At 40.2% G+C, this 27,117-nt stretch overlaps 1 long non-coding RNA gene across 1 annotated transcript; it reads left to right on the forward strand.

Moving 5' to 3' along the window:
• The first annotated feature begins 3,145 nt into the window (after positions 1-3,145).
• On the forward strand, positions 3,146-20,086 carry LOC123386549. Its single transcript, XR_006600574.1, has 3 exons — positions 3,146-3,751; positions 5,455-5,623; positions 19,470-20,086. It is a non-coding gene; the product is annotated as an uncharacterized LOC123386549 (long non-coding RNA).
• The last annotated feature ends 7,031 nt before the right edge of the window (positions 20,087-27,117 follow it).

A 27,117-nucleotide genomic window follows, 5' to 3' on the forward strand; every position in this document is an offset into this window, starting at 1 on the left:
AACATGGAATGAAAATCATAATTGACATGGAAAGGCTATTAGGAGATCATTACGGCAGGCTATTTGAGAGATGATGGTAATTTGGACTGCTGAGTGATAACAGAGATGGAGCAAACTAACGATGTTTGAATAATATTTGCATTTAAGAGATAAAGTCAACAGAAGCGGCATATGCTCACATGTGATCAGTATACCCTCTTTGTCCATTTTACCTTCTAAAGCGCCCTTGATTACATCTACTTAATTTCATCCTCACAGCCACTGTTGTATCTCACCTGGATTACTGCACCAGCTTCCAAACTGACCACATGCAGAGTTAACTTTTGCTTCCTTTTTTCCCCCTTTTCTTCAGTTCTCCCTGCACCCTTGCCACGACTCTTCACTTCCAATCTATTTATTATATGTCATCATGTCACTGCTCTGATTGAAATCCCTTAACGAGGGCCCTGTTAGTCTTAGACGAAAGATGAACTATGCTAACCTGGCCCTTACCTAATTAAAACAAACTGCTGTACAATGCTTGCTATCAGGTTGAGTCATATAAAATTACCTTTTCTGTACACCAATTAACAGTTGATCAGCAATTTCATATGGTGCAACCAATGCATGCCAAACACTGCCCTATACACATATTAACGACGTGTATTCTTATTAACTGAGTGTAATCTTCACAACAACCTGGTAAAGGAGGCATCATGATTTCATTCTTTACAGATGAGAGAAAACTGAGGCACAGAGAAGCTAAGGACTTGCCAAGGTTTAACAACTGGTAAGCTGGTATAGCCAGGATCAAAAGCCAGACAGGGTTATGGAGCAATTGGAACCCTCACATATTGTTGGCGGAAACCTAAAATGGTACAGCCGCTGTGGAAAAGAGTTTGGTGGTTCCTCAACATGGCCTAGTGATTTTATTTGTAGGTATATGCCCAAAAGAATTGAGAACAGATGTTCAAACAAAAACCTGTACACAAATGTTTATTGCAGCACTATTCACAAAGCCAAAAGATGGAAACAATCCAAATATCCATCAATGGATGGATGGATAAACAAATTGTGGTATATCATACAATGGAATATTATTCAGTCATAAAAGGGAATGGACTATTGCTTCACCCCAGATGAACCTTAAAACATTTTGCAGAGTGGGGAGCCTGGGTGGCTCAGTCAGTAGAGCATGTGACTCTTGATCTCAGGATTGTAAATTCAAGCCTCACGTTGGGTGTAGAGATTACTTAAAAAACAAAATCTTAAAAAAAAAAAAAGTATGTGGAGTGAAAGAAGCCAAACACAAAAGGCCACATATTGTATGATTCCATAAGTGTGAGATGTCCACAGTAGGCAAATCCATAGAGACAGAAAGCAGATACACAATTGCCAGAGGCTGGGGAGAGGAGGGATATAAGAAGTGATTCTTTGGGGCACCTGGGTGGCTTCGTCGGTTAAGCGTCCAACCCTTGGTTTTGACTCAGATCATGATCTCACAGTTCGAGAGTTCGAGTCCTACATCTGGCTCTGTGCATTCTTTCTCTCCTCTCTCTCTGCCCCTCCTGCACCCGTACTCTCATTCTCTCTCTCTCTCAAGATAAACAAATAAACTTAAAAAAAAAGAAAAGAAAAGAAATGACTACTTAATTGGTAAAGGATTGCCATCTGGGGATGAAAACATTTGTAACTAGATAATTGCAAATGTACTTAATGCCACAGAATTGAACACTTCGAAGTGGTCAAAATGGGGGCACCTGGGTGGCTTAGTGGGTTACCTCCGACTTCAGCTCAGGTCATGATCTCACAGCTCATGGGTTCAAGCCCTGCATCAGGCTCTGTGCTGACAGCACAGAGCCTGGAGCCTGCTAGAAGTTCTGTGTCTCCCTCTCTCTCTCCCTCTCTCTCTCCCCCTCAGCCACTCATGCTCTGTCTCTGCCTCTCAAAAATAAATAAACATTAAAAAAATTTTTTTAATAATAAAAAAGTGGCTAAAATGTTAACTTTATGTTATGTGTATTTTACCACAATTTAAAAAAAGAGAAGGCTTCAGAATCAGTGCACTTAATTTCAAGCCTCTCACTACCTTTGTCACCGCAAATCTTACACTTGCCCATCGTTCATGGAGTGTGGAGATCCATACTGACCACAGAGCCATGCTGTTCCCCCTGCTGGTGACCATCTCCCTGGCAGACACACAGGCACTCACTCACACACACTTAGCCTCTAAGGAACTCCCACCTACCCTTGAGTCAGCTTAGACCTCACTACCTCTAGGAGAATTTCTTGACTACATCATCCCTCTTGGGATAAAACATTCCTTTTCTGAGTCCCTCACAGCTTTAGCTTCTCCCCTATCATAACATTTAGGACCCTTGGGAAGTCAGCCGCTGTGTCATCGCTGTATTCCCACTGCTTATCAGAGTGCTTTGCACATGGTAAATCTTTGCTGAATGAATATGTAATAAATGTTTGCTGTTTTTTTAATTAAAAACGTAAGGTTACTTATTTATTTTGAGACAGTTGGGAGGGGCAGGGAGAGAGAGGGAGACAGAGAATCCCAAGCAGGCTCTGGGCTGCCAGTGCAGAGCCTGATGCGGGGCTCGAACCCATCAACTATGAGACCATGACCTGAGCCAAAACCAAGAGTCAGACACTCAACAGACTGAGCCACCCAGGTGTCCCAACGTTTGCTGTTTAACAACCAAATTTTATTATCTCCCTGTCTCCCAAGGCTGCACGAATGTGGGATCTCAGATACAGGGAAAGAGAGTAACAAGAAATGCTTTCACATTCTGAAAGTCTGACCCTTGCTTTAAGAGAGCAACACATTCAGGTGGGAAGGTGGGACGCACCAACCTCTTCATGCCCCGGGCAGAGCATTGCACCTAGGCCATCAGGATAATAGATCTTGCCTTTTCCAATGCTCACAGCAAGAAGGTTGAAAAGGAAATACTGAACTGATGCCTTTCAAGTGTGCCTACCTGATCTCTTCTCTTTACCATCCTTTGAGAAAGGAACAGATTTTGCGATTTAGGGTAGGCAGAATTCTAAGAATGGTCCATCAAACCCTGGTAAACCTGCCTCCCCCCTCCTATGATTAGGTTACATTACATGGAAAAGGGAGATTATCCAGATGCACCTAATCTCCCTAAAGGGCCCTTTAAAATCATGGAGGCACCTGCGTGGCTCAGGCGGTTAAGCGTCCTACTTCTGCTCACGTCACGGTGCTGACAGCTCAGAGCCTAGAGCCTGTTTCAGAGTCTGTGTCTCATTCTCTCTCTGCCCCTCGCTCACTCTCGCTCGCTCACTCTCTCAAAAAATAAGCATTACAAAAAAATTTTTTTTAAATCATGGAGACTTCTCTGTCAAGAAGCAGCAGGAAAAATCAGAGATTAACATCTGAAGGGCTAGATACCACACTGTTGCTGGTTCGATGATGAAGAGGACCACATAAGAAGGAACAAAAGTGGCCTCCAAGAGCAGGAATAGCCCCTGGTTGACAGCCAGCAAGGAAGTGGGACCTCTTTAGTCCTACAACTACAAGGACCTGAATTCTGCCAACAACCTGAATGGTCTTGGAAGAGAATCTTCCTCAGAGCCTCCAGATCATAAAGCGGCCAGCATGATGCCTTGATTTTGACCTGAAGCCTCAAGGACTTCTGACCTACAGAACTGTGGCTAATAAATGAATGCTGTGACAAGCCACTGGATCTGTGGTCATTTGTTACGAGGCATCGACACCCATACAAGACTCCAACTTGAGCATGTAAGTTTTTGTGGGGAACTTGGTCCAACCATTCCCTATTCAATATAAAATCGTGCAAAAGAGAAGTCTTTCTGTCTCCACATCTTTCTAAAAATGGGAGCAAGAGAAAGGGCAGTGCCCACGTTTTGATACTTCTACTAACTTCAGAAGACAAGTAAGACATTTTGCCCCGGAGGCAGTATGTCTGTTTGGTGCCCTACTGCTCAGGCAGCCCTGGTCCAGTTTCTCACACTCTAAGTATTCTTCCATCTCCTCTTGCCTTCGGAGTGGCACCTGAGGTATTTGAGCCTTTTGCGCCATGCTGGCAGAGCCCCTGAACCCATCAGAGGAAACCTCTTGAGAGATTCTGCAGCACGTGGAGCCAGATAACTCAGCTCCTGACGGCCAACTTCATTTGGCTTGTCTTTAATGCCTAGTGCCTTCTAATTAAGAGATTAACCAAATTCTGAGCTGTTAATGTGATATTAAGTATGGATTTTGGGGAGCCGGGGTGGCGCAGTCGGGTGAGCATCTGACTTCAGCTCAGGTCATGATCTCAGAGTTCATGGGTTCAAGCCCCACTCAGGCTCTGTGCTGACAGCTCAGAGCCTGGAGCCTGCTTCGGATTCTGTGTCTCCCTCTCTCTCTGCCCCTCCCTGGCTTGGCTCTGTCTCTCTCTCTATCAAAAATGAATAAACATTAAAAAAATTATTTTTTTAATTTTATTTTATTTTTTTAACGTTTATTTATTTTTGAGACAGAGAGAGACAGAGCATGAACAGGGGAGGGGCAGAGAGAGGGAGACACAGAATCTGAAACAGGCTCCAGGCTCTGAGCTGTCAGCACAGAGCCTGACGCGGGGCTCGAACTCACGGATGGTGAGATCATGACCTAAGCCGAAGTCGGACACTTAACCGACTGAGCCACCCAGGTGCCCCTAAAAAAAATTTTTTTAATGGATTCAAATGATGACCAAAATCTGTCACAGCAGTGGTGACAGCTGACATTAAACACATGCTTTAAATGATGTTAATGGGAATTACTTCCAAAAACCTCCCTTGTGGACCCACCATGTTCCCAGCACTGTAGTAGGTGTTGTTTGGGCTGTGTAGGACATGGTCACAGCACAGAAGAACACTCCATTAGTGTTGCCCAAACGAAGGGGACACCTTTGTGTCACTTTTCTGTACTACCCACTCTAGTGATCCCTCTTTTTCTCCCTTCTACCAGGGACCGGTTCTTTAGCAAGGATAGTGGCCTGAGCCAGACTATAGTCCCTGTTTAGAGGTTACCCAACCCTCTGCCTGGACTCAGACACCCTGGCTTCTGCCAGAGTTTCCTCATCTGGTTACAAAGCAAGTTGGGAAATTACCAGCTCCTGAATCTGGCCCTTGCGAAGTCTCAAAAAATGTTAGTTCCCTCTCCCTCCTCTCCACCCTACTAAGAGCTGTGAAGAAAGGGATATGTGTTCAGGAAGTCCAGTCCATATTCAAGCATTTAGTACATTAAAACTACTCTTAATAAAAGGGAAATTAGACACTTAAGAAAAAAAAATGCCTCTTTTATAGAAAAGTGGATTTTAAGTTGCTGCTTCATGATAGGTGGGTTCAATGGAACCATAATGATTAGAGTCCAGTCTCTGTCAGGCCAGAAGACAATGTGATTTCTCTAGAGAAAAGTCCATTAAAGATGCTTTCTCTACCAAATTCTTATTTTTCCTCCAGAGATTCATCTCCACCTAAGATATCCTGCCTTTGCCAGCTGTTTCTGTTGCCTACTGAACTGTGTATACAAAGATGACAAGCAAATCACACATTAAGAAATCCTGGTCTTGCTGGCAGGTTGAATGAGAAAGCTTTCAAAATAAGAAATTCTTCTGGAACTGTGCTGGAGGTAACATGGGTTCTTTTTTTTTTTTTTTTTTAAGTTTATTTATTTAATTTGAGAGAGAGAGAGTGCACACAAGTGGGGGAAGGGCAGAGAGAGGGGGAGAGAGAGAATCCCAAGCAGGCTCTGCACTGTCAGCACAGAGTCTGATGCGGGCTCAAACCCATGAACTGTCAGTGTGTTAAAGTGTCCAATTTAGGCTCAGGTCATGATACACACCTGTTGAGTTCAAGCCCTGCGTTGGGCTCTGTGCTGACAGTGTAGAACCTGCTTGGGATTCTCTCTCTCCCTCTCTCTCTTCCACTCCCCTGCTCACACTGTCTTTCTCAAAAATAAATAAATAAATAAACTTAAAAAAAAACAAATAAACAAGGGCATCTGGGTGGCTCAATCGGTTAAGCCCCCAACTTCACTCAGGTCATGATCTCACAGCTCGTGGGTTCAAGCCCCGCATCGGGCTCTGTGCTGACAGCTCAGAGCCTGGAGCATGCTTCAGATTCTGTGTCTCCCTCTCTCTGCCCCTCACCCACTCTCATTCTGTCTCTCTCTCTCTCAAAAATAAATAAACATTAAAATATATATATAAAACAAACAAATAAGCTTTAAAAAAAAAGAATCTAGGCCAATTCACTCACCTTATTGGGTGCAATGGTACCAATGAGGCCAAGGGCTTGCCCTTAGGAGCCAGGAGATTCAAACAGAGGATAATTTTCTTCAATCATCAATACTCCTAATCCTGCTTTGCCATCTCAAAAATGAATGCTGTATATTCCCAGGAGACTCTGAAGAGGCAGTGTAGACAGGGCCTTTCAACACTCCTGGGGAAGTGTGTCTTTATATTTTTGTAATATATCAGTAACATTATCTTCATATTCAAGGGACTGCCCTATGTTAGAAAATAAACTTAAGAAACTTATATGAAGTGAATAATGTTGAAGTTCATGTTCAAAGGAAGCATGCCCCTTGACAAAGGAGACTTGGACACATGAGAGCCTCACATTTGTAAGTGCTTTAGATCCTGATTTCCTTCTAGGTCACAGGTCTCTCTTCCCTTGCCAACCTCATACATAATGCAATGGCATCCGCTTTTGGTGAAAGCTTGATTGATTCCTTCTCTTTCAAAAGCAATCACGAGAATGAAGCAATTACTCTTAATAACACACAGTAGAAAGAAAACAGCTCTGTTTGTGTTTCAGTCCTACCTCAGGAAGATCATGTGGCTTTTGCATAGTTTTAAGGAATTTTATGACAATAGTTATATGGGTTTTTTCTATACTCTTAATTGAATCAACCTGTTCAAACAGCTCATAATTTATGAAGTTCAAGTGTTCTAAGTAATTGAATAGGAGGTTTCTTGGTAGGATATTAAAGGGCATTTCAAGTGAATAAGGACAGCCTTGTAGACATAACTTATAGCTTTGGCTCATCTTACAAATAGGCAAACATTAGTGACCTAATGTCCTGTTTTTTCCCCAAATGATATACAGCAACAAATCATTGTCATTTATTTTAATCAACAATGATCAATACACTTTCCAAATTGTTCCTTCAACTTTTAATCAATCTGCAGGTATACTCAAAACCTAGTTCTTTCTTGTTGTCATTAATCTGCCAATGTTATGCTTATTATAAGAATAAAGAGTATTTTGGCTCAGTAGGAAGAACGGACAACTCATGATCACTTGTGATCTCAGGGTTGTGAGCTTGAGCCCTGCATTGGGTGTAGAGATTACTTAAAAATAAAATCTTATTATTTTTTGAGTGGGGGAGGGGCAGAGAGAGAGAGGGAGAGAGAGAGAATCCCAGGTAGGCTCTGCATCATCAGTGCACAGCCCAATGCAGGGTTTGAACTCATGAACCATAAGATCATGACCTGAGCTAAAGTCAGACGCTTAAACGGACTGAGCCACCCAGGCGCCCCTAAAAATAAAATCTTAAAAAAAAAAAAAAGAATAAAGAGTATTTTTACACACTAATAGGGGCCAAATAAATAAAGTCTGTATTTTGTTTTTAAATCTAATTTTCCCAAAGTTTTAGAAGTTTGAATTTATAGTTCATTTACAAGGGAACCCCTAGGTAATTATTAGCTCTGAGTTGCTTCACATCACCTTACCAATAAGTACGATCCATCCATTTACATGGAAAAATATCTTTAAGGTACTTTGGCCCTCAAATAGTATGTAGTGGTGCTCGCAAGGATGCGGACCAATAGGAGCTCTCATTCATTGTTGGTGGGAATGCAAAATGGTACAGCCACTTTGGAAGGTAGTTTGGCCATTTCTTACAAGCTAAACATACTCTTACCACACAGTCCAGCATTTACACTGCTCAACATTTACATGAATAAATCAAAAGTTTATGTCCATATAAAAAAACTGTACATGGATATTTACAGTAGCTTTATTCATAATTGCCAAAACTTGTAAGCAACCAAGATATCCTCCAGTAGCTGGATGGATAAATAAACTGATACATCTAAACAATGGGTGTCACTTAATGATAAAAAGAGATGAGCTGTCAAGCCATGAGAAGATATGAAAGAAATTTAAATGCATATTACTAAGTGAAAGAAGCAAAAGTAAAAAGACTACATACACATTGTATGATTTCAACCACATGACATTCTGGAAAAGGAAAAAGTATGGAGACAGTTAAAAGATCAGTGATTCCTAAGGGTTAGAGAAGGGAGGAAGGAACAGACCGAGCACAGAGGATTTCCAGAGCAGTGAAACTATGCTGTGTGACACTATAATGGTGGATACATATCATTATACATTTGTCCAAACCCATACAATTTTCCATACCAAAAGTGAACTCTAATGTGAAGTATAGACTTTGGATGATTACAGTGTGTCAATGTTGGTTCACTGGTTACACCAAATATAGCACTCAGGAGCAGGATGTCCACAGTGTGGGAGGCTGCATGTGTGGGGGCAGGGGTTATATGGGAATTCTATACTTTCTGCTCCAGTTTGCTGTGAACCTGAAACTACTCTAAAAGATAAAATGTATTAATTAAAAAAAATTTTTTTTAATGTTTATTTATTTTTGAGACAGAGAGAGACAGAGCATGAATGGGGGAGGGTCAGAGAGAGGGAGACACAGAATCTGAAACAGGCTCCAGGCTCTGAGCTGTCAGCACAGAGCCCGACGCGGAGCTCGAACTCACGGACCGCGAGATCATGACCTGAGCTGAAGTCGGCCGCTTAACCGACTGAGCCACCCAGGCGCCCCTAAAATGTATTAATTTAAAAAATGTGTTGAGTACTTCCTACTGCATGCTAAACAACGTATTGTAAATACAAAGATGGATTAAGACAATGTATATGCCTTTAACGAGCTCTCAGTCTTATAGGGAGACAGACCTGTAAACAAAGAAATGCTCAGTGCTCTATTGGAATGCTGGGTGGCACTATGATGGAAATATATCCTGAGTATAAAGAGATCCAAAGATTGCATTTTCTTCTATGGGATGTTGCATTATATAATGATTTATAAGAAATATATATTTAGTCATTTCATAAAGGTGAGATGGGTGTCTTCCTATTAATCAAGGTGACTGTTGGATCCCACCCAAATGTGGGGGCTGACTGCCAGCATTAGAGGGTTGGAACTTTCAGTCCCACCCTACCCCCTGAGCTCCGGGGAGAGGTGAGGGGCTAGAGGTTGCTAGTGGCCAATGGCTTAGTCAATCATGACTATGTAATGAAGCCTTCATAAAAAAAAAAAAAAAAAAAAAAAAAAACCAAGAGGACAGTTGTGGTTCTTTTTCTTCAGCAAGCTTCCACACTTGGAGAACCAGAATGCTTGTAACATGCCACCAAATGGGGCCCCAAGCTCCGTGAGGATGGAGGCTCCTTTGTTAGGAGCTTGTCCTATGTGTCTCCTCATCTGGCTGCTGATTTGTACCCTTTATTATATCCTTTTCATGAACTGGTAAATTTAAGTATTTCCCTGAGTTCTGTGAGCTGCTCCAGCAGGTTCATTGAACCTAAGAAGGAGGCAGTTAGAATGTCCAATCTGTAGCTGGTTTCTCAGAAGCACAGGTAACAGCCTGGGGTTTGTGACTAGTATCTGAAGTAGGGGATGAGAAGTAGTCTTGTAGTAGTGAATTCTTTTTTCCTTTTTAAATATTTTATTTTTTTAAAAAACTGTGGTATTCATGGTTTTATTATTTACAGAAGTCACACATTTCTCATCAGTGTTTTTTAATTTTTTTTTTTTTTTTTTTTTTTACATTTCTTCCTTTTTGAGAGACAGAGCACAAACGGGGGAGGGGCAGAGAGAGAGGGAGACACAGAATCTGAAGCAGGCCCCAGGCTCTGAGCTGTCAGCACAGAGCCCGGCACGGGTCTCGAACTCACAAACCACAAGATCATGACTTGAGCCAAGGTCAGACGCTTAACCGACTGAGCCACCCAGGCACCCCTAAATATTTTATTTTTAAGTAATTTCTATAGCCAATGTGGGGCTCAAACTAATAGCCTCAAGATGAAGAGTTGCATGCTCTACCAAAAGAGCCAGCCAGGTGCCCCTGTAGAAGTAAACCCTTAACCTGTGGAATCTGATGTTATTTCTAGGTAGATAGTATCAGAATTATGTTGAACTCTTGGATACCTCGATGCTATCCAAGAATTGCTTGCTGTTGGGGTGGGAGGAGCCCCTCACATACACACACACGTTGAAATTGGGCCTGGGAACATTTTGGGGGAAGGGGGTCCTGGGAACTTTAAAAGAGATGAGGAGGACAAGGAAAGGTTTTCCCAGAGGAAATGTCAGTTGAAATTTAGTGGTCAGATAAAGGTCAGAGTTCTCTTCTACTGTGTTTCAACTAAGCACCAAATAAATGATTCCTAGCATTATCCCTTTTCCACGCCCTAAAAATTGTGTAATAGAGAAAGAATGAGGTAGGTGTGTCAATGATATTTTACTTGCTCTTATGACCGGCCCAAGATGATGTCCAAATAATCATTAAAAATATTTTTAAGGGATACTTGGGTGGTTCAATCAGTTGAACCTTGATTTAGGCTCACGTCATGATCCCAGAGTCATGGGATCGAGCCCTGTGTCAGGCTCCACATCGTGAAGCCTGCTTAAGATTTTCTCTCTCTCTCCCTCTCCTTCTCCCCCATAAAAAATAATAAACCTTTTTAAAAAATAAATTAAAAAGAAAGAAAGGAAATATCTTTAAATTTTTATTCTTCAAACATTTATTCAGTACCTATCAGGGACCAAACGATTAACACTAGAAGAGAAGACAGTTTGGTCAAATTCATGAACTAATCAACCCATCCTTCAGTCTTTGGCTTTTCTCTCTTTATATTATGTCCCTAGGTGATCTTATGAATATCTGCAGCCAGAGTTATCTGGAAGCATGCCATTGTTGTAAATGAATATCTCCAGGTGCTTGTTTGACATCTCCAATCAAACATCTCAAAATTACCTTTAATATAATGTAGTGAATTCACACACTGTCTAAACCTCGTCCTCCTTCAGTTCTTACCTCATGATTCGTTCATCACTATCCTTCCAGCTGTACAGACAGACCCCAAGGAGCTATCCCTGACATGCCTCTTCCTGCTTCACTTCTGACATCCTAGCCACCTCCCCGTCCTGCTATTGTATTTTCATATCCCTTGTGTACACTCTTCTCTCCATCTCTTCCTCCATCCCCTGGATCAAGCTTCCATCAACACTCACTTTGATTTATCTCCCCCAATCCATTTTCCATCCTGCAGAGTAGTATGTGCAAAAATGGAAACCTGAGCATATCCTTCCACTTAAAGCCTGCAGTACCATAAAAGATAAATATTTAATCTTTGCCCCAGTCCCTAGTACACAGCTCATAAAACCCTTGGAATCTCTGGAGTGATAACAGTGTCTTTTGTATGCTATTGAGGTGACTGGTGGCCGGGGCCTCCTAGATAGCTCCAGGATGGAGGCTGTTCACCAGAAAGACCAAATGCTGTGCTTAGAGAGCTGGAACTTCCAGCTCCATACTCCAAATTCGAGGGAGGGGAGATGGACCAGAGATTGAGTCTAGCCACCAATGCCAAGTGATTTCATCAATTATGCCTGCACAATGAAACCTCCATAACCAACCACCAACCATGATGACCTCGCATGGAGATGCCAGAAGCATGGCACACCCACCCAGAGAGCATGGGACCTTTAAGTTCTGTCCCCATATGTTGCTCTATGCATCTCTTCCATTTGGCTGTGTCTGAGTTCTAACTCTTTTTTTAAGTTTTTATTTATTTATTTTTTAGTAATCTCTATACTCAGTGTGGGATTCGAACTCACAACCCAGAGATCAGTCACATGCTCCACCAGCAGAGTCAGCCAGCGCCCCTGAGTTCTAGCTTGTATAAGAAACCAGTAATATAAGCAAAACCCTTTTCCTGAGTTCTGAGTCATTCTAGCTAATTATTAGACCTGAGAGAGGAGTTGTGGGAACCCTCAAGTTTATAGCTGTTCAGTTAGAAGGAAGAGTGGTGCAGACTTGTAATTGGTGTCTGAGGTGGGAGCACTCAAGTCCTTTAGTCCTTAGCCTGCTAACTCCAGGTAGTGTCAGAATCGAAATTGTTGTATATCCAGTTGGTATCAGATAGTGGAAGTGGTATTGGAAAAGACACCACGTATTTGGTGTCAGGAAGCAAAAAAATCTCATTTGCTGTCAGAAAGGTTTTGAATAGAAACTACTGAAACTCTTCAAAGGCTTTCCATTAATTTAGGGCCAAAAAGGAAAAGCCCTTAAAATTCACAAAGCCTACATGCTCTCTAGTTCACGCTTACTTCTTCAACCTTAATGTGAGTTGCTCTCTCTGATCAGTTCTTTGCACCCAACTCCCCCCCCCCCCCCCCCACCCAGTCCTCTTAGCTCCTTGAACATAATCTCCTTGATGAACCATTCTTCAGATCTTGGCTCAAATTTTTTTCCTGAAGAACTTGTCTTTGATACCCTTGCCCAACACACACCAAGACTGGACCAGTCACTCTCAAATCACTTTGTGTTTCCTGTCGGAGCAATGATCACACTTCATAGATTATTTCTTAATATATGCCTCCCCACTAGAATAAAACTCCTGTAAGTGTAGAGACTACGACTGTTGTTTGCCATTTGAAGTGATAAATATTAAATTAATGCATCTTATAGTATACTGAAAAGAAAAGGCTGGTAATTATTTTTCGTGAGAGCATGAGTTCTGCCCTTTAAGATGGTAGAATGAAAAGGGGCCACTGTGCCATTTTCTAAAAGTGCAAGGAAAAGAATGAATTTCCCTGTAAAAGAGCCTCACAGATTAGCTAAAATATCAAGTCATTTGTTTTGACTGAAATGATACGTGTTAATATGGTATCTCTGGTAACCTCACCCTCATTTGAAGCTCTGATTGCCGGGCGCCTGGGTGGCTCAGTCGGTTAAGCGTCCGACTTCAGCCAGGTCACGATCTCGCAGTCCGTGAGTTTGAGCCCCGCGTCGGGCTCTGGGCTGATGGCTCGGAGCCTGGAGCCTGCTTCCGATTCTGTGTCTCCCTCTCTCTCTGCCCCACCCCCGTTCATGCTCAGTCTCTCTCTGTCTCAAAAATAAATAAACGTTAAAAATAAAGTAAAATAAAATATAAAAAAAAGAAGCTCTGATTGCAAGATTTATTTACCTTTGACCAAAAATCAAATTAATGGCTAAATAAAAATGCAGTTTTACAGACGAAATGAGATGTAGCAAAGAGCAATGGAAAGCAGGTTGACTTTGGAATACCAGTAACTCCAGGACTGCGATGTGAACTATGAGTGTGTTCCTTAATTTCTCTTAGCCTAAATTGCCCCAGATGTAAAATGAGTTTAATAGTTTTCAATCCGATACGGCTATACAGATTAAAAATGAAATAATAGATTAAAATTCAATATTTGGCAACTAGTGGTGAATATGGCCTAATGATTAAGAAGACCTTTGAAGCCAACTGCTTATTATTCCTAGCTCCACTACTCTCTAGCTGTGTGACTTTGAGCATGTTTCTTAACTTCTCTGTAACCTAGTTGATAACACCTATACAATACAAATATTACAAACTCCCTCACAGGATTGTTGTCAGGAATTAAAGTATATAAAACACTTGAAATAGTGGCTGACATATAATTGTGCTAAATAAGTATTAGCTATTGCTAGTATAGTAGGTATTCAGCAAATAGTACTTTTTCTTGCATAATAAATGCTAGGTTTCATTCCTGTTCAAAAGCTTGTGTTGGGGTGCCTGGGTGGCTCAGCATCCAACTCTGGATTTCAACTCAGGTCATGGTCTCGCGGTTCATGAAATTGAGCCCCGCTTCAGGCTCTGTGCTGACAGTGCAGAACCTAGTTGGGATTCTCTTTCTCATTCTCTCTCTGCTCCTCCTCAGCACTCTCTTTCTCTGTCTCCAAATAAATAAATAAACATTAAAAAAAAATTTTTTTTTAGCGTTCATTATTGAGAGACAGAGAGAGACAGAGTGTGAGCAGGGGAGGGGCAGAGAGAGAGGGAGACACAGAATCTGAAGTAGGTTCCAGGCTCTGAGCTGTCAACACAGAGCCCGATGCGGGGCTCAAACTCACAAACTGAGATTATGACCTGAGCCGAAGTTGGCCACTTAACTGACTGAACCACCCAGGTGCCCCAACATTTTTTTAACCTTATGTCATTTCAGGGAAAATAATATATTTCATTCTGAAAGAGAGTCACCACATATAAGCTACATCTCATTAAAAATGTTAATATTAAAGAAAAATGTTTATCTTACACAATAAGTATAACTATTCTAAAGTTCAAAAAATGTAATAAGAAAAAGATCTGAGAGGCTCCTGGCTGGTTCAGTCAGTAAGGCATGTGACTCATGATCTCAGGGTTCTGAATTCAAGCCCTGTGTTGGGTATAGAAATTACATTTAAAAAATTAAAAAAAAAAAAAAACAGATCTGGGCCATGATGACAACAGAACCCCCAAAAGTGCCTAAGAGTAAATTAAACAAGAAATAGAAAACATTATTGAAGGAAGTAAAAGAAGGCTTAAGTGGGGACATATGTCATATTCCTAAATTGAAATACAGATGTTCCCCCCCCCAAAAATAGTTGTCCCATGAAATCTACCAATGGATTCACTGTAAGTCCTAATAATTTCTCATAGAGATTCTTTATGTAAATTGGCAAGCTGATTCTTAAATTCATTTGGTAGAAGAAATGATAAGGAATAGAAGAACAATTTTAGAGAAGAAAGATTAGTAAGTAAAGTCTTGCCCTGTTAGATACAGAGCATAGTCTGGTGCCATAGTTATTAAAACCATTAACATATTGGTATTGGGGGGCACCTGGGTTACGTTTTGCGTCTGACTCTTGGTTTCAGCCCAGGTCATAATCTCACAGTTTGTGAGTTTTAGCCTGGAATAGGGCTCTGCACTGACAGCACAGAACCTGCTTGCAATTCTCTCTCTCCCACCCTTTCTACCTGTCCCTCTTTCTCTCTTTCTCTCTTAAAATAAATAAATAAATAAATAAACTTAAAAAAAAAAAGATATTGGTATTAGGTATAATAAAATACAGCCACAAAAGGGAATAGCATTCAGAAAGAGGGAGCCTTTCAAATGGGTAAAGAAAGAGTGGACAATGTTTCCTTATTACATTAATACTGAAGGAAAAATAGTAATCTCTTTGTCACACTGCTCCCCAAAATAAATTCCAGATGGATTAACCACCAAAAAGTTAAAATCTAAAAATAAAAAAAAAAATTCAGGAAATATAAAATACCCATAAGAAAAATTGTTTTAAAAACTGACCTGAAATAACATTTTAAGCCCATCAGATTGGCAAAAATCCAAATATTTGATAAGCACTCTGTTTTGAGGTTGTGAGAAACAGATGCAGAAACTCATATTTTGCGGAGAAGAGTGTAAATTGAGGGGCGCCTGGCTGGCTCAGTTGGTGGAGCATGGAACGCTTGAGTCCACGGTTATAAGTTCGAGCCCCACGTTGGGTGTAGAGATTACTTAAATAAATAAACGAAACTTAAACAAAAAAGGAACTGGGAACAAAGACCAAATACATTTTTATTATAGCCACTTGTCGAGTTTTAAGAGTTCTTTGTATATTTTAAATAATAGTCCTTTATCAGATGTGTATTTACAATTATTTTCTCCAGTCTCTGGCTTCTCTTTTTATCTTCTTGGCAGTGTCTTTCATAGACCAGAGTTTTTAATTTTAATGGAATCTAGCTAAGTAACTATTTCTTTCATGGATCAGCCTTTGGTGTTGTATCTAAAGGTCATCATCAAACCCAAGATCAGCTAGTTTTTCTCCTATATCCTCTTCTAAGAGTGTGATACTTTTGCATTTTACATTTAGGTGTGTCCATTTTGAGTTAATTTTTGTGAAGGGTGTAAGGTCTGTATCTAGGTTCATTTTTTGGACATGGATATCCACTTGTTCCAGACTTTGCTCTTTTGTCAAATATACATTGGGGGTTACAAAAAGGATACAGATGAATGTTAACCTTTGTATAAAAATAAAGAGGGATGCCTGGGTGGCTCTGTCAGTTGAGTGTTCAACTTTGGCTCAGGTCATGATCTCACACTCCATGAGTCTGAGCCCTGCGATGGGCTCTGTGCTGACAGCTCAGCTCAGAGCCTGGAGCCTACTTCGGATTCTGTGACTCCCTCTCTCTGCTCCTCCCCTGTTTGCACTCTGTCCCTCTCTCTCTCTCTCAAAAATAAACATTAAAAAATATATATAAAGATGGGGGAAGGGGGGCGCCTGGGTGGCTCATTTGGTTGAGCGTCCGACTTTGGCTCAGGCCATGATCTCATAGTCCATGAGTTCGAGCCCCGCGATGGGCTCTGTGTTGACAGCTCAGAGCCTGGAGGCTGCTTCGGATTCTGGGTCTACCTGTCTCTCTGCCCCTGCCCCACTCATGCTCTGTCTCTGTCTCTGTCTCTCTCTCTCCCTGTCAAAAATAAGTAAACATTAAAAAAATTTTTTTTAAAAAGATTGGGGTTTATGGAATATATATATATATATATATATATATACACACACATATGTGTATATATATATATATATAGCCAGATATAGATATATATGTGTATGTGTATAGCTGCTTAAATATCTATAAAATGTCTCAGAAAGAGTTATAGTCCTCACTGCAACAAAAACAAAGTCAAAACAAACTTATAATATTAGTTGTTTTGAAAAGGAAAATTGGGTAGCTAGGAGGTAAAGGTGGAAAGACTTTTCCTGTTGTAGGGGCCTAGGGCAGGCTGCCCCAAGAGGGGCCATGAGACATAAAGACTATTATTTTTCTTTAATAAAAAAAAATTTTTTTTTAAGTTTATTTATTTATTTTGAGAGAGAGCATGAGCAGGGTAGGGGCAGAGAGAGGAAGAGAGAGAGAATCCCAAGCAGGTCCCGTGCTATCAGCACAGAGCCCAATGCGGGGCTTGGACCCACAAACTGTGAGATCTTGACCTGAGCCGAAATCAAGAGTTGTATGCTTAACCAACTGAGCCATGCAGGCACCCCTCACATGAAGACTATTCTGAGCTGAAAGCAATTGAGACCCTGTAGACTCAACAGAAAATTTTGCCCCTTCTTTAACTACTCAGAAGAATCTAAATCTGGGGTCTTTCCCAGAATTACAATTATTACCAAAGATAAATTTTTCTAAGTACCCATCTATATGGCAAGGCAAGTATCTAACTGCCAAACATCGGCTCTTCTTATTGCCCTATTAATTGCGTTCCTTCTCTTGGAAGTCCCAGACCCCTATCCTCTTCTCACTTCAGGATGGCACGCATACCTCATTTTGCCTGTCTTTGGAATTTCAATGTCTGTGTGGATTCCCGTGCGTACGCTATTAAATTTGATTTTCTTTTGTTAATCTATCTCATGTCAATTTAATTCTTAGTCCAGCTAGAAGGACCTTGAAGGGGACAGGATATTCTTGCTCCCCAACACTATAAACCCTTTTTCAATTTGGAGTAATGTGAATGAATTAATATGAATGAGTATATACTGTCAAATGACAACACATAAATGATTTAGTAACAAATCTGATGTGCTTTATTCAAGGGAAGATAATCTGTGGATTGGGGGAGTACCATGCCTAACAAGCAGTGGAGCATTCTTCCCAAGGGATTTTGGGAAAGAGTGAATTTTATAAAGTGTTAGAAGAGGCAACCCAAAAACAGGGTATGGTAGGCTAAGAGTCTGGAATTTCCTTATAAGGTTAGCAGATCCTATTTTCTAGACTAAGGTAAGCTAGCCAGAGCTGAGTTAGAAGATTGTGAGTGATGTTTGTTAGGATTCCTTGACAGGTGTTTCCTGTAAGTGCAGGCTGACTTAATTCATTTTGTGACATGATCTCCACCACTGGTGCAGCCTCCATTTTGTGGGTCCCAATATGTGAATTAACTTTATCGATACAAAAAAAGAAAATATAAAAAATACAAAAATTAAAGTTTTTTGTGTGTTTCCCTTCTAGAAGATATATTTTATGTGTATATAAGCAAATATGTATATATCTTTTTTGCCTGGAATAGAGTTTGGCATAAGATATGGGGAAATTAGGCCAAGGAAGAAGATATGGGGAAATTAGGCCAAGGAAGAAAGATACCCCAAAACAAATCCAACCTGACTACAAAAGCTAGCAGTCTTCAACTACTGATTTTTAATTTGCTTATTTAATTTTGCAATACCAAAGCAAAAAAAAACCTTTTTCCTGTATCATTTAAGCTACCTGCATTGGTATTTCCCTGGCAGGTGGCTGCAAAATCACATTAGTTCAATTATAGAACTTTGCATTATATTAGACACAACAATCTCCCGTGGGTCCTAATTAAATAAGATGGAGTCAACTTCCTGCCTACAGCTATTGTGCTAAAAAAAAAAAAAAAAAAAAAAAAATCCCCATTGCATTATTCTACATACCCTTGGAAAACAAAAACAAAAAGAGAATAAATATCTTCTTTCAAAGGGTTAAATTCAGACATTTTTTTAAAAAGCCCACTGGAAAATGGCTTCCACATTCCAAAGGATGAGGAAGGAAAACTATGAAATCATTTTGAATGGATTTGTTCAGCAGGGGAAGAGCTGGCTCATTTTCCACGTGGGCTGCCAAGTTCACCGGTCATGGGGGGAAATGATTTTACTCTTACTTTCTTACTTCATGTACATTTTTAAACTGCAGTCTGATGGAAATGAAAATCCCATTTGGAGATCAGATTCTTCAGATGGATTTAATTTATATACCATTTGACCAAGTCAATCAGACCAGGCTTAGTAGACGGCTTTTTTCATTATAACACTGTAAGCTTTGCTTAGGAATCTTTTTTTCTAAGTTATAGAAAGTCAATTTGGCAAGTACTACATCTAATTTAGGTTTTGTAGCTAATTATCTTTGGGCTGCATTAAAATTTTTCTTCTGAGCAACAATTATATAGCTTCTCTCTTTAAAAACAAACTTTCTGAATCATTGTCTGATTTAACCCTCTAAAATCTAGAATAGCCCCTAAATTCGTAGATATCTCAGTGTGCTCAAGGGAATCGATTTCAGTCTGTAGCCTGTTCGTGTAGTTGTCATCTATGTGTAAGAATGGAGCCAAACAGGGCCAGAAAAAAGTACTGGCATACCTCTTCTAAGAGATCAGACTGTCTCTTTTTAAAATAGGGCCCCACACTCCGAAATAGAATAAAATAATAAAATAAAATAAAATAAAATAAAATAAAATAAAATAAAATAAAATAAAATGGGCCCAGTGTGCTAACTTCACTGCCAGGCTTCCTTTTTTTTTATTGTTCAAAAATATACATAAATTAATTCACTCTCTCTTACAGAGCTGAAGCCTGTTGTATTTAACAGACGAGCGCATACCAGCATGCGCACCCACACGGAAATGTGCGCCATGGGATTAACCGAAGAAACTTTTGCTGCTATTCTTGCCCTTCAAGAGAAACTGGAGTAAAACACACCTCCTGCCACTTCATTATGTCAGAGGTTTGTGTCTCCCATTAGTAAATCCACAGAGAGCAGGGACTTCCTGCCAGCCAAATGGTGTAGATGGAATAGATTCAAATATTTGAGACAGAACCTGCTTTGTGTCTGGTCCTTTACAGACGTTTTCTCTAGCCAAGAGAGTCAATGCGAATGCCTTGCTCTCTCCAAAGCCTGTTGGTGCCCTTAGGAATTGCGGCTCTCCAGTTTCTAGGCTTTATCCACCCTTTCTCCCACCGAAACAAGAGTTCTGAATTCTTTGCCAGAGACCTTACAAATCCTGGCACATAGTAGGTGTTCAGTGCATATTTGTTGAATAAATAAAAATACCGAATTATCGAATGTGTGACCTGTTTGTCGGACTTCTGGTAGTGATCAGAACTATTTCTGCCCATGTGGATCTTGATAGCTAAGAATTCTGGGGCTGGAAGCCTTCAGAAGATGTGTCATGGCTGTGAGCTTGAAGAGACTTGTCAGTGATATGCTAAAATATGTAACTAGCTAAAAATGCAGATAGCTGCATTTCAGGCAGTGAAGGGAAGGCTTAAGTGCTTTACAAGTGCTAAAATGCATAGTTTGTTTTGGGTAAATGAACCTTTGTTACTTAAACTAGAGTTAACCTCCATATCAATGGCAGAGAAGAAGTTGGTGATAGCAGCAATGAGTAGGCTCCTTGAAAGCTTCCAGGGAGGTTAGGTGTGAAACACACACCCTTGTTGCTGACACATAAACTAAAGAACTGGCAAAGCAAACTATTAAAAGTCTGTGTGTGGGAACTTAAACTTTTGGATTTGGAAGTGGATATTCTGAAAGTATTCAAGTCTGCTAACAGACAAATCTATTCTGATATTTCATAAAACAAGGATATCATCTTAGGATCTAGTGTTCATTACTAGCTCCACTGTGATGGGTGCCTGGGTGGCTCAGTCAGTTAAGCATCCAACTTTGGCTCAGGTCATGATCTTATGGTTCGTGAGTTTGAGCCCTGCATCAGGCTCTGTGCTGACAGCCTGGAGCCTGCTTCAGATTCTGTCTCCATCTCTCTGTCCCTCCCCTGCTTGTGGTCTGTCTGTCTCTCTCTCAAATATAAATAAACATTAAAGTTTCTTTTTAATCTTTATTTATTTTTGAGAGAGAGAGAGAGAGAGAGAGAGAGAGAGAGAGAGAGAGAAAGCAAGCAGGGGAGGGACATAGAGAGGGAGGCACAGAATCTGAAACAGTCTCCAGGCTCTGAGCTGTCAGCACAGAGCCCAATGCAGGCCTCAAACTCACAAGCTGTGAGATCATGACCTGAGCCAAGGTCGGAAAATTAACCAACTGAGCCACCCAGATGCCCCAATAAATAAACATCGAAAAGAAGAAGAAGAAAAAAATTTTTTAGAACTGTATACCTAATCTGAGAATTCACAGTGTTAGAGAATGGTCAAAGGAGAGGATATAGCTCACCATCTCAGCATGGAAGGCCCAGGGCAGGCAGTGTGTATGGCCTGACTGATAGACAACACCAAGGTGGCCAGATAGCCACGTGGACTAGAGAAGAAAGGTGACTGTGTAAAGAGAGAATGTCCTCTTTTGCCTGTAGAGCCAGACTAGCCCCAACGCTCTGGTGAGAGGGCTTTTGTGCATCTCTAAATGGGGATTTTACAAATTCCGACCTCATGGGGTTGGGAGGATTAAATGAGTTAATCCATGTAAAATTCTTAGAACAGTCCCTGGCACAAGTAAAGACTTAATAAATATTATTATTATTACTATTATCACATCAGATATTACTCTTCGGTCACATAAGTGTAGGCCTGGCACATGAGAGTAGTTCCTCCTTCTTTTTTCTGTCCTAGGCATCTCTCCTCACCCTAATCCTGGCCTTATCAGTGAACACTGAAGAGCTCAGGGGATCTAGATGGGTGCAAAAGACAATAGAAAAGTGGTTAGAGGCCAAATCCCAGAGTGTTTTTAGAGTCATTCCTGAGAGCGTGCTACTTACATACCCTATGGGTCAGTTTCTCAAAGTGTGGTGTTGGAATCCTCTGTGCTTTTAACTTAAGAATTCCCAAACTGATTAAAAAGGTCTTTTCTATAAAGAATACACGTTAGTCTGGTTGAGTCCCTTGGAAACCTTCTTCCTCTCTGGGAAAAAAATAGATAAGGGAGCGCCTGGATGGCTTATTTGATAGAGCCTATGACTCTTGATCTTGGAGTCATGAGTTTGAGCCCCATATTGGGTGTAGAGATTACTTAAAAATACATATGTATTTAAAAAGAAAGAAATAGATAAGATAATGTTGACAAAAATATCTAGTAAAGTCATTGGAAGGTCTGTCATTATTTTTAAAAAATTTTAATATATACATTGTGATGTTATATGTGTACCATTTGGCTTAAACTATAACCCAGAGGCTGCCAACATTCTAATCCGGAAGGTGCAAGTCACTAATAACCAAATGCAAGGCAAGATTCTCATTGGATCTGGTATTTAAAAATCAACTGTAAAAGACACTTTAGGGACAAATGTGGAAATCTGAGTACAGACTGAGCATTAGAGGATATTAGGGTATTACTGTTGATTTTATTAAGTGTGATCGTGGGGAAATGTATTTAAGGGTGATCATGGGGAAATGTATTTAGGTTGTTAGAAGTGCGTACTAAAGTAATTAAGGGTGAAATGTCATGATGTCTATAATTAACTATGTAATACTTGAGCAAATATGAGGAAATTATAAGAGTTATTAAATCTAGGTGATGAGTGTTTGGGTGTTCGTTATACTATTCTCTGTACATTTCATATATATAAAAATGGTAATAATGAAAAGCTAAAGAAAAAAAAAGAATTCACTGTGCAGGGTGGTGGTTTTTCTAACATTCAGAGGTAGTTTTATAAATGCTTCTGTTATCAGTATCTTATAACAATGATTCTTTGTAATTTGCCTACTAAATGTAAGAAATAGGTTTTACTGATAAAAACAATGGCTTGTTGACCAACATGATGAATGTTGGAAATGAGGTTTTTTTTAATGGCAAAATAAAGATATTCAAGATGTATGGTTATCTAAAAATATTCCAGGCTCTCCCTGCTCTAGCATAAGTAGGGAATACAAATCTCAAGAGGCTTATAGCCTATGTCCTTAGCAATGATGCCCTAGGCTAAATCCTTCAATGGGTCCCTAGTCAAAAACACTGGAGGAATCTGGGTGCCTGACCCAATTTTCCCTCTGGAATCTTGGCTTTTACTTGAAAAGAAAGTTTTTGGCTACTTGTATCTGCCAAAAAGAACCTAAGAGTTGTGCATGCCCAAATTGTCTCATATTAATTTGCGAGAACAGAACTTGCGCATAATAGGTTTTCAATATTTGTTCATTGCTTCCATTTCCTAGTTTTGAACTATTTGCTATTTTAATAATATGAGATACATGCTATTCTTCAGCTGTATATATATATATATATATATATATATATACATATATATATATACACATATATATATACATACATATACAAATACATATATGTATATGTATACATATATATAAAACATATATATATATATGTTTTGTTTTTAAGTTTATTTTGAGAGAGAAAGAGCACATGTGTGAACACATCAGAGGAGGGGAGAGGCAGAGAGAGAGGAAGAGAGAGAATCCCAAGCAGGGTCCACACTGTCACTGCAGAGCCTGACACGGGACACAATCCCACAAACTGAGACTATGACCTGAGCCAATATCAGGAGTCAGCTGCTTAAATGACTGAGCCACCTGGGCACCCCCCAAAAATAAATAAACCTAAAAAAAGAAATAAAGTAACAGTTATTAATACTACCAGATCATCTGTGGAACTACATATATATATATTTATATAAATGGACCAGAACAGATAGCATTTCAAGTATGCATCTTTCTCTCTGTTTTTTTTTTAATGTTTATTCATTTTTTAGAGAGAGAGAAAACACGTGTAAGTGGGGCACAGACAGAGGGAGACAGAGAATCCAGAATGGGTTTTGTACTGACAGGAAAGCCTGATGCAGGGCTCAAATTCATGCACTGCGAGATCATGACCTGAGCTGAAGTCAAACACTTAACCAGCTGAGTCACCCAGGCGCTCCAATATCTCTTTTGATATAAATACTATTCTCTACTACAAATGATTTAATAAAGTCCTGTTCTTGTTGCTGTTCTTTTTTCAAGTAATCTATATACCCAGCGTGGGGCTCAAACTCAAAACCCTGAGATCAAGAGTTGCATGCTCTATCAATCGAGCCAGCCAGCTACCCTGATAAAATCCTGTTTTTACTTTCTTTTCTACCCAGCTTAAATGTCATTGTTCACTCTCCTGTATATGTCTTTAACTCTTTTGGTTCTTTCCCCCTTTGATTTACTCTCCTGACAAAACCCTGATGCTGGGACACTTTTCATAACCTCCTAAGAGTTTCTGCAAGCATCTCCATCATCCCATCAAACAAGTTATAAAGGTCCTATGCCCTTACCAATCCCAATCAATTTGGGCATGAATCTTAGGTCCAAACTGGGACAGTTATTATTTTTCCTCAAGGTATTTGGAGTTGAAATTCAGAGAGCCTTGTCAGTTGCTTCATGGCTAAAGACTTGAGCAACAATGCTATTGAACATATTCAGTGGTTGGAGTGGTATGGGAACTGGCCATTCAGAATGATTGTGAACCGTGTTACACTAGGATGGTCTGATATACCTTTTGTTGTACCTGTAGTTGCTAGATCACGAGGAGAACTCAGAAGTCCTAAGAGAGATGGTTGGTATCTTTCAGTATTTTAAAACCTATATGTGAAACTTGGGAGCTCTGTGCAACCATGCTTCTTGCCATGTTGTTATATTACCTCTGTTATAATTTACTTTAAAATACTTCCTTATAAACAGTGTAATGTACTTGTGTGTAAATTAGCTTTCATCTACACTCTAGGGAAGGTTAGTTATCATTAGAGTTACCCTATTAGGAATTCACACTCTAGGGGTGGTTAGTTATAATCTGAAGTACCCTAATCAGGGATCCATACTCCCCAGGTGGCTATTTAAGCATTTCAAGGATCTGTATTGAAATTTATATCCAAAGGTTCATTAATTACTAAAAGGGAGTTTAGAAATACATTTTCATTGGTGAAATAAATGATGTCCTAGATGTATGGCTGGTTAGAGAGATTTCACAGGCCTGTCACTCTTGTGTGAATGAGATACAACAACACAACTGACCAGAGTATAAGTTTCACAAGAGCAGGGATTTTTATTGGCTTTATTCGTAGCTATATACGCAATGCTAAGAACAGTGCCTGACACGTAGTAGACACTCAACATAATCAATACATGGTGAAGAAGTTGCTGGGAAGCCCAGCAATCTACTACCTTCTTGGTCTAAGTTCTATTTGATTCTGTGTTATCCACCTCTCCCCAGGGCCTTCTATTCAGTGCTTGGAGACATAGACTGACAGATCTGAATAGAAGGTTGGCTGATTCTGCTGTTTGGATATTGCTACAGCCACCTCAGAGTGAGTCTCTCATATGAGATGCTTGTGGGCATGTCCGAGGACAAAGAGTGAGGATTTCCTGAAACCTTATATGAACATGTTATATGACTTTTTTGTCCACTTGCTAATAAAAGTTTATACATTTGGAAGAATTACAATGAAGTCTTGCTTTCCTTGTAATCTATCACATGATATCAATGTTTGGAGAAGGGCACGCCCAGCTTCCACCTAGTCCAATCAATAGATGCTATTGACATTTACTAACAGAACCTGACAGTTGCTGAAAGGCCAAATAGACTGAAGTCAATTTGCGATACATGGGGAAAACTGACACAGAAGCACATACAATTTTGTTTATTGGTGTCAGTATAAATCAAGGATCTTCTACCTCAAGAAAGAATCAGTGCTCTCCAAAAATATGAATGAATGAATCCAGGAGGTTCTCATCAGAGATCAGAATAGCAGGAGAGATGTTATTTTCCAGGAAGACTTTGTAGAACCAGAAGAGAATGAGTCAAGGATGTAGACTTGGGAACCAACATTTCAAAAACAGGGAGGTCAAGAAAAATCTATGAAAGAGACCAGCAATCTAGAAGGTGTGGCATTGTTGAAATAAGAGAGGAGAGAAAATGAGGATGGAGCAGAGGAGAAAATGCAGCGATGTACATGGTGCAGAATTTGGCCTGAGACTTATTTTCATTATAAGGTGATAGCAAGTTGTAAGTGTAGAACTGAGGAGTATCCTCCAGATTTAATTAATAGTTTTACTGGGAGTCATCTTAAAAAATGTGGGAATGGACATCACTTTGCAGTAGAAAGACAGTGTATGGGAGGTAAGAAGATGGAACAAGCAAGTATAGTTCATATTTTCAGAAATTTGGATGGAAAAGGGGCACCTGGGTGGGTGGCTCAGTTGGTTAAGCATCCAACTTCAGCTCAGGTCATGATCTCATGGTTCATGAGTTCGAGCCACACGTCAGTCTCTGTGCTGACCGTGCAGAGCCTGCTTCAGATCCTCTGTCCTCCTCTCTCTCTGCCCCTCCCTCACTCTCTGGCTCTCTCTCTCTCCCTCGCTCTCTCTCTCTCAAAAATAAACACTTTTAAAATTAAAAAAATTGGATGAAAAAGAAAGAAATACTTTGTAAGGACTTGATCATGTTTGTAAACTGAAAAGGAGCAAGTATAGAGGGTGAGATTGAAGACATAGAAGAGGAGATGGAAGCTGATGGGTCAAGATGTAAAGGTTTATCATTTAATGACAAGTAAAGTTGTCTTTAAAAAAAAAGAGACTCTAGGGTGCCTGGGTGGCTCAGCCAGTTAAGTGTCTGACTTAGGTCATGATCTCACAGTTCCTGAGTTCAAGCCCCATGTTGGCCTCTGTGCTGACAGCTGGAGCCTGGAATCTACTTCTGATTCTGTGTCTCCCTCTCTCTCGCTTGTGCTCTCTCTCTCTCTCTCTCTCAAAAATAAATAAACTTAAGAAAAAGAGGAGACTCTAGAATATAGTAGCTTGAATAAAATAGACGTTTATTTCTCTACCATGTAGCAGCTTGGTCAGTGTAGACTGGCTGCCAGCTCCAGACGGTGAAGTTACTCAGGGACCTATATTCCTTCCATATGACTGCTTCCATTACTGCATGTTGAAGTTGGGTCAATGGTACAGCGCTGTTCTAGCACATGGGAAAGGAAGTCAAGAACAATTTAGGTGGAAGTTGTACATATTACCTCTGTTCACATTCTCTTGGTGAGAATTCAGTCATGGAACTAATATTAACCATTAATACTTCCATAATTCAGTTCAAAATCCTGTACTTTGGGTGGTTTATGTGATACTATGTATGTGCCAACAATGTAAGCTTTAATTCTATAGACTCAATTAATATGCTAAGAAAAGGGGCGCCTAGGTGGCGTAGTCGGTTAAGCGTCCGACTTCAGCCAGGTCACGATCTCGTGGTCCGTGAGTTCGAGCCCCGCGTCGGGCTCTGGGCTGATGGCTCAGAGCCTGG

The sequence above is a fragment of the Felis catus genome, chromosome B4 (genome assembly GCF_018350175.1).
Source record: "Felis catus isolate Fca126 chromosome B4, F.catus_Fca126_mat1.0, whole genome shotgun sequence".
Lineage (NCBI taxonomy): Eukaryota > Metazoa > Chordata > Mammalia > Carnivora > Felidae > Felis > Felis catus.